Genomic DNA, 8331 nt, shown 5'->3' with positions numbered 1-8331 from the left:
CGTGCCGAGTGCACGGTAGCACCTGGCCAGGCCAGGCCACGCTCAGACAAGCGCCGCAGCACCCCGCACCACTGCGGCGAGGCCCACGGCGGCGCCATCACGCCTGGAACCTCTGGAAGCAGCGAGATCGCCACGGAGCCCGTAACCCTAGCCACGGCGAGGGGGTCGGGGACGAGCTGGAGCAACGCCAGTTCCAGATCGACGCGGATGAGAAAGACCGGCGTCACGAGGCGGTTCGATTGTGCCCCATGGCGAGTGTGACGCCCCAGAACCGGTACGATGAGGATCCCAGCGAATCCGCCGAAATCCGCACGATATCGATTCTAGGAGACGCACCACCAAGCGCCTCGTACACGCCGAAGCATGCACGCGATGCGGGTGGAATCAATCACGAGCAGTAGCATTACAACGGGATTACAATAGAGCCCACAAGATACAGATATATTACAACAACGACTCCAACGAGTCAAGATACAAATAGGTACATACAAAGATCCAAATCATACAGAAGATCAAATACGTCCGAGTACGGACAAGATACAAATTTGGACTAAGAGTCCTGAAGATAACCAGTGGCGTCCATAACCCTGCCCAGGCCAAGCCGGAAGGGTAACCTCGCTAACGTCGTCTTCATCGAACATATCTTCATACCTGCCCGGTTATATCCCGTAGAAGCAGCAATAAGTACGGGTTCGTACTTAACAAGACTTCAAGACGTATAAGCAATCGTCAACCAGTCGTCCTTTGTACTTGAGGCACGCAGGGGACTTAGAGGACGCAAGAGGAACGTCATAGGCAATATGGTGGGGTTAAGCGGCAGCGCGCATGCACTAAAAACCTATAGAGACACTCTACAACAGTCGTCTACCAGAGAAGGTGAGAGAGCGCACGACTAACAGTTCTATACTCTGCAAACATAACACAACCGATGTGTTCCCCCCTCGCAAGGAAGTACTTGCAAGGGCACTCACACTGTTGACAAATTTTAACCAGTTATTATTTAAGTTGTTCTATCTTACTATGCAAGTTATTAGTATTGAAACAATAGGTGTAAGTTGTCTATGATCGAGTCATACAGCTCCAAGTCGTCCATAACCGCGGACGCGGCTTATCGATAAGATGTACACCCTGCAGGGGTTGCCCAAATGTACCCACACGCACGATCAACCCAACCGAGCAAGGGAAGGATATCACGACTCGCACTCTCCTTCACGACAACAATGTCCAGGAAGCCACCTAACCAAGTTAAACCCGAATCGAAGTCCGGCCGTATCTCCGAAGCGGACCTAGCTGTTTGCGACAGCGTACTAGGTGGTTTAAACACACACTGGGGCGATAAACCACTTCGCAGCGGCTCCGCGACCTATACGTGCATACCAGAAACAAGGGATACAAGGCACCCAGGGGCTTCCCAAAGTAAATAAGTAACAAGCTGGCATGCACGCAAACAACAAATGGTAAAACATTGCAAACTAGTTGTGGCCACTGGACAAAGCTGTAGATTCCGGCAGTGGTCGAGGGGAGACCCAGAAACATACCCACGTGTGGTTAGAGCGCTCAGTCTCGGAACAGATAACAAGAACTCGGGGTCCTAGATTTCATGGAAACACAAGTGAGCCGTCATAAAACGAGCAACTGACCCACCGATGTCTCCGCTAACAACTATTAACAAGTAACCATGATACTTTCAAAATATATAACCATAAACCATGTGGCATGATCCCCAACAGATAACCCGATAAGATAGCATAACGGCAGCACGATATAAACAGCACTAGCATGCACTACGACTCGCAAGGCAGACCCGATAACCAAACAATAGCTGTAGGAGGTTGGTGGAGGCAATATAGGCTGCTTGAGGTAACAGGTGGAAGGGACACGTGACAAGAACGCAACTCAAGGATAGCATAAGGGAGAAGGCAAAATAAAATAGGTGAGCGACTCCTGCAGGGACAGGAGTATAGGGGAAATGCTTGCCTGTTAAAGCTTGCCGAGGGACATCCGGAGAACTTGTCGTATCTCACCACACCACTTCGCGATCCTATCCGAGAAGAAGCAAATGCTGGAACACATAACGGATGCAAATCTTACTACTACGGCAAAAGAATCGGCATGATCATGATATGATATGCATGGCATGGCAAACATGATGCGGCGATGCAACTTATCCAATTTAAGCGGAATCGGAATTCCGAGACACAATTATTAGGTTCAAGTTATTTATCTACCCCACATACTAAATATTGATTAGCATAGCATTGACATGGCATGGGTGAGCTACTCAATTTAAACGAAGCGGGAAACCGTATCCGGAAATCCCAATTACTCCGCATATTAGTTATTAGGTGTGATGCAAACTACCATGGCCCGACATGATGCGAGATACAAACACATACACAAATGTCATATTCTTATTCAGTGCATTTTTCTGATAAACTTTCATATATAAAATATTTTCATTTGAACTTGTATTCAAAAAGTAGAGCCAGATTTTATATAACAAAATAAAGATGTAACATGCACAGGGGACCTGGGCTGGAGTCAGAGAGAAATGGAATGATTTTGACATGTATCTGGAAGGTGTTGTTTACGTACAGGGTGCAGACAAGGTATAGTGTATGTCCGTGGTTAACTGAAACTTGACACTAGGAACTGAAGATCGTGACAGCGGGTGTTCCTGTAGATAGCGAATGTGCACAGATTTTAAAGCGAATGCAGCGGCGAAACTGTGAGTGGTTTCGAACGAAACAAAAGAGTTTGAGCAAGAGTGTGGTGCCGTGAGTTGAATGGGATAAAAAAGGTTGGAAACGGTGCACGGTGTCGACGTGGAGCCTCGCCGGAAAACGGACGGACGAAACAGCGATACAGAATTGACACGGAATCTGTTTTCTGGATCGAACTTTGGAAGACGATGGCGACGCCGATACTGCACCGTTTTGGACGAAACAAAGATCAGGAGAAAGCTGGTGGTGGCGTTCACTTAACGGAACAATAATCCCGTGCTGAGGCGACCTGGTTCGCCGGGGATGCTCGTCGGAAGTTGACACCATGAAACAGAAAGCTGGACGTTTTCATCCACCTGGTTTTCGTTTTCCTTGATCTCTTCCGAAACGGATTTCGCGGGACATGCAGGGGAGATGTAGAAGGGCTGCTCACCCTGGGGTGCTCGACGAGGTGGAGGTGGCGACGGGGAGCCAGAAAGGGCTCGACTTGGTTCAGGTAGACGCCGGGGTTGAGCCGCCGCCAAGGTCCGGGAAGAGCCGGGCCGCGTCGAGGAAGTGCGCGCTGCTGTGAGGTGAGCATGCGCGCGACGAAGCTGATGAGGTTCGGCTTGATGACGTAAGAGACGAGCGGGGGGACGCGCGGTGCGCCGGTCGCGCGGAGACGGCGTGGCGCAGAGCTTCGGGAGACGGGGACCTGCGGCAGCGGGCGGCTATCAACGCCGGTAGCACGGCAAGAAAAAGAGGGCGGAAGAGACCGAAGAGTGGTTCTAGGGACGCGGAGCTCACCGGGGAGAGTCGGGCGACGTCCAGGACGTCCGTGATGGTGGCGCTCTGCGGCGTCGGGTGAGAGGAAGAGAGGAGTGGCGGCGGGGAGGAAAGAAGGTGGAAGGTTAGGGTTTGGTAGGGATGCAGGGTAGCTCTGTTTATAGAGAGAGAGGAGCGACAAGGGGATCGCCGTCCCATCGAGCTGCATGGTTACGTGGCTCCGATGGGATGCGTGCCGTACGAAGAAGAGGATGCCAGGAGGGTCGGTCGAGGTGGGCTGAATAGAGAGATGGGCCAAACCGTGAGGCCATGTCGCTGGGCTGAGGCTCAATTGCCCAAACGTGGTTGCAGGTTGATTGCTTCCTTCGGCCATCTTTGAGATTTCAGGAATTTTCAGAAGACAAAGATGGAGAAGAATTGATCGACAAGAATATGGAGTGATGAGAAAAGGAGAAGAGGTCACGCCTTGCAACGTTTGAAATTTTTTTCGAAATAGCAGGGACACCGAGGAGGGTTTAATATATAAACCATATGAGAGGGAAAAGAAAATAAATAGTTTTTATTTCAAAATAATTTTATTTGATAAAATCTTGTGGATGATATGATGCATATGCCATGATGATGCACAAAAGAAAATAACAAACAAAAATCTAATATGGGGATTTGTTCTGGGTCGCTACAATCGACACCACTAACAAGGAATCTCGCCCCGAGATTCCACGTCAACCTAAGGGGAGGTTGGTTAAACTATCGGATCTTCTTGTGGCGTGTCGTTCTCCTCGACACCACTAACAAGAGTTATTGCTCCGTTGATGATGATGAACTTTCGTCGGAACCTCCAAAGATCGGACCTAATAGGTGAGGGGCAAGGATCGTCCAACCAACGTCGGAACCTAAGACTCAGAGAAACAGATAAGAGAAGATTCAAAACTCGCAAAGGTAAGAGGAGAAAGAATACATGTAAGGAGAAAAATCAGAGGAACTATCCAACGAATTTTATAAAATAGTTTGGACGCTTTAAACTTAACGACCGTTGGCAAGGTTATCCTACAGGCTGGACTAGTGGGGTACCGTCAACCTGATGCTCTGATACCAACTTGTGACGCCCCAGAACCGGTACGATGAGGATCCCAGCGAATCCGCCGAAATCCGCACGATATCGATTCTAGGAGACGCACCACCAAGCGCCTCGTACACGCCGAAGCATGCACGCGATGCGGGTGGAATCAATCACGAGCAGTAGCATTACAACGGGATTACAATAGAGCCCACAAGATACAGATATATTACAACAACGACTCCAACGAGTCAAGATACAAATAGGTACATACAAAGATCCAAATCATACAGAAGATCAAATACGTCCGAGTACGGACAAGATACAAATTTGGACTAAGAGTCCTGAAGATAACCAGTGGCGTCCATAACCCTGCCCAGGCCATGCCGGAAGGGTAACCTCGCTAACGTCGTCTTCATCGAACATATCTTCATACCTGCCCGGTTATATCCCGTAGAAGCAGCAATAAGTACGGGTTCGTACTTAACAAGACTTCAAGACGTATAAGCAATCGTCAACCAGTCGTCCTTTGTACTTGAGGCACGCAGGGGACTTAGAGGACGCAAGAGGAACGTCATAGGCAATATGGTGGGGTTAAGCGGCAGCGCGCATGCACTAAAAACCTATAGAGACACTCTACAACAGTCGTCTACCAGAGAAGGTGAGAGAGCGCACGACTAACAGTTCTATACTCTGCAAACATAACACAACCGATGTGTTCCCCCCTCGCAAGGAAGTACTTGCAAGGGCACTCACACTGTTGACAAATTTTAACCAGTTATTATTTAAGTTGTTCTATCTTACTATGCAAGTTATTAGTATTGAAACAATAGGTGTAAGTTGTCTATGATCGAGTCATACAGCTCCAAGTCGTCCATAACCGCGGACGCGGCTTATCGATAAGATGTACACCCTGCAGGGGTTGCCCAAATGTACCCACACGCACGATCAACCCAACCGAGCAAGGGAAGGATATCACGACTCGCACTCTCCTTCACGACAACAATGTCCAGGAAGCCACCTAACCAAGTTAAACCCGAATCGAAGTCCGGCCGTATCTCCGAAGCGGACCTAGCTGTTTGCGACAGCGTACTAGGTGGTTTAAACACACACTGGGGCGATAAACCACTTCGCAGCGGCTCCGCGACCTATACGTGCATACCAGAAACAAGGGATACAAGGCACCCAGGGGCTTCCCAAAGTAAATAAGTAACAAGCTGGCATGCACGCAAACAACAAATGGTAAAACATTGCAAACTAGTTGTGGCCACTGGACAAAGCTGTAGATTCCGGCAGTGATCGAGGGGAGACCCAGAAACATACCCACGTGTGGTTAGAGCGCTCAGTCTCGGAGCAGAGATAACAAGAACTCGGGGTCCTAGATTTCATGGAAACACAAGTGAGCCGTCATAAAACGAGCAACTGACCCACCGATGTCTCCGCTAACAACTATTAACAAGTAACCATGATACTTTCAAAATATATAACCATAAACCATGTGGCATGATCCCCAACAGATAACCCGATAAGATAGCATAACGGCAGCACGATATAAACAGCACTAGCATGCACTACGACTCGCAAGGCAGACCCGATAACCAAACAATAGCTGTAGGAGGTTGGTGGAGGCAATATAGGCTGCTTGAGGTAACAGGTGGAAGGGACACGTGACAAGAACGCAACTCAAGGATAGCATAAGGGAGAAGGCAAAATAAAATAGGTGAGCGACTCCTGCAGGGACAGGAGTATAGGGGAAATGCTTGCCTGTTAAAGCTTGCCGAGGGACATCCGGAGAACTTGTCGTATCTCACCACACCACTTCGCGATCCTATCCGAGAAGAAGCAAATGCTGGAACACATAACGGATGCAAATCTTACTACTACGGCAAAAGAATCGGCATGATCATGATATGATATGCATGGCATGGCAAACATGATGCGGCGATGCAACTTATCCAATTTAAGCGGAATCGGAATTCCGAGACACAATTATTAGGTTCAAGTTATTTATCTACCCCACATACTAAATATTGATTAGCATAGCATTGACATGGCATGGGTGAGCTACTCAATTTAAACGAAGCGGGAAACCGTATCCGGAAATCCCAATTACTCCGCATATTAGTTATTAGGTGTGATGCAAACTACCATGGCCCGACATGATGCGAGATACAAACACATACACAAATGTCATATTCTTATTCAGTGCATTTTTCTGATAAACTTTCATATATAAAATATTTTCATTTGAACTTGTATTCAAAAAGTAGAGCCAGATTTTATATAACAAAATAAAGATGTAACATGCACAGGGGACCTGGGCTGGAGTCAGAGAGAAATGGAATGATTTTGACATGTATCTGGAAGGTGTTGTTTACGTATGGTGCAGACAAGGTATAGTGTATGTCCGTGGTTAATCGAAACTTGACACTAGGAACTGAAGATCGTGACAGCGGGTGTTCTGTAGATAGCGAATGTGCACAGATTTTAAAGCGAATGCAGCGGCGAAAGCGTGAGTGGTTTCGAACGAAACAAAAGAGTTTGAGCAAGAGTGTGGTGCCGTGAGTTGAATGGGATAAAAAGGTTGGAAACGGTGCACGGTGTCGACGTGGAGCCTCGCCGGAAAACGGACGGACGAAACAGCGATCTGAATTGACACGGAATCTGTTTTACGGATCGAACTTTGGAAGACGATGGCGACGCCGATACTGCACCGTTTTGGACGAAACAAAGATCAGGAGAAAGCTGGTGGTGGCGTTCACTTAACGGAACAATAATCCCGTGCTGAGGCGACCTGGTTCGCCGGGGATGCTCGTCGGAAGTTGACACCATGAAACAGAAAGCTGGACGTTTTCATCCACCTGGTTTTCGTTTTCCTTGATCTCTTCCGAAACGGATTTCGCGGGACAGGCAGGGGAGATGTAGAAGGGCTGCTCACCCTGGGGTGCTCGACGAGGTGGAGGTGGCGACGGGGAGCCCGAAAGGGCTCGACTTGGTTCAGGTAGACGCGGGGTTGAGCCGCCGCCAAGGTCCGGGAAGAGCCGGGCCGCGTCGAGGAAGTGCGCGCCGCCGTGAGGTGAGCAAGCGCGCGACGAAGCTGATGAGGTTCGGCTTGATGACGTAAGAGACGAGCGGGGGGACGCGCGGTGCGCCGGTCGCGCGGAGACGGCGTGGCGCAGAGCTTCGGGAGACGGGGACCTGCGGCAGCGGGCGGCTATCAACGCCGGTAGCACGGCAAGAAAAAGAGGGCGGAAGAGACCGAAGAGTGGTTCTAGGGACGCGGAGCTCACCGGGGAGAGTCGGGCGACGTCCAGGACGTCCGTGATGGTGGCGCTCTGCGGCGTCGGGTGAGAGGAAGAGAGGAGTGGCGGCGGGGAGGAAAGAAGGTGGAAGGTTAGGGTTTGGTAGGGATGCAGGGTAGCTCTGTTTATAGAGAGAGAGGAGCGACAAGGGGATCGCCGTCCCATCGAGCTGCATGGTTACGTGGCTCCGATGGGATGCGTGCCGTACGAAGAAGAGGATGCCAGGAGGGTCGGTCGAGGTGGGCTGAATAGAGAGATGGGCCAAACCGTGAGGCCATGTCGCTGGGCTGAGGCTCAATTGCCCAAACGTGGTTGCAGGTTGATTGCTTCCTTCGGCCATCTTTGAGATTTCAGGAATTTTCAGAAGACAAAGATGGAGAAGAATTGATCGACAAGAATATGGAGTGATGAGAAAAGGAGAAGAGGTCACGCCTTGCAACGTTTGAAATTTTTTTCGAAATAGCAGGGACACCGAGGAGGGTTT

At 49.6% G+C, this 8331-nt stretch overlaps 2 long non-coding RNA genes across 2 annotated transcripts; both read right to left on the bottom strand.

Moving 5' to 3' along the window:
* Positions 1–420: 420 nt before the first annotated feature.
* LOC139833440 (uncharacterized) lies at positions 421–3280 on the bottom strand. The gene is made up of 3 exons (XR_011749223.1): positions 3157–3280; positions 1978–2062; positions 421–651 (listed from the first exon to the last, which is right to left on the bottom strand). It is a non-coding gene; the product is annotated as an uncharacterized lncRNA (long non-coding RNA).
* A 1470-nt stretch (positions 3281–4750) lies between these two features.
* Positions 4751–7557, bottom strand: LOC139834106 (uncharacterized). Its single transcript, XR_011749463.1, has 3 exons — positions 7484–7557; positions 6310–6394; positions 4751–4981 (listed from the first exon to the last, which is right to left on the bottom strand). It is a non-coding gene; the product is annotated as an uncharacterized lncRNA (long non-coding RNA).
* Positions 7558–8331: the final 774 nt, after the last annotated feature.

The sequence above is a fragment of the Lolium perenne genome, chromosome 7 (genome assembly GCF_019359855.2).
Source record: "Lolium perenne isolate Kyuss_39 chromosome 7, Kyuss_2.0, whole genome shotgun sequence".
Lineage (NCBI taxonomy): Eukaryota > Viridiplantae > Streptophyta > Magnoliopsida > Poales > Poaceae > Lolium > Lolium perenne.
Note: the sequence above shows the minus strand (reverse complement) of the source record. Positions and strands in the feature narration are given on the sequence as shown.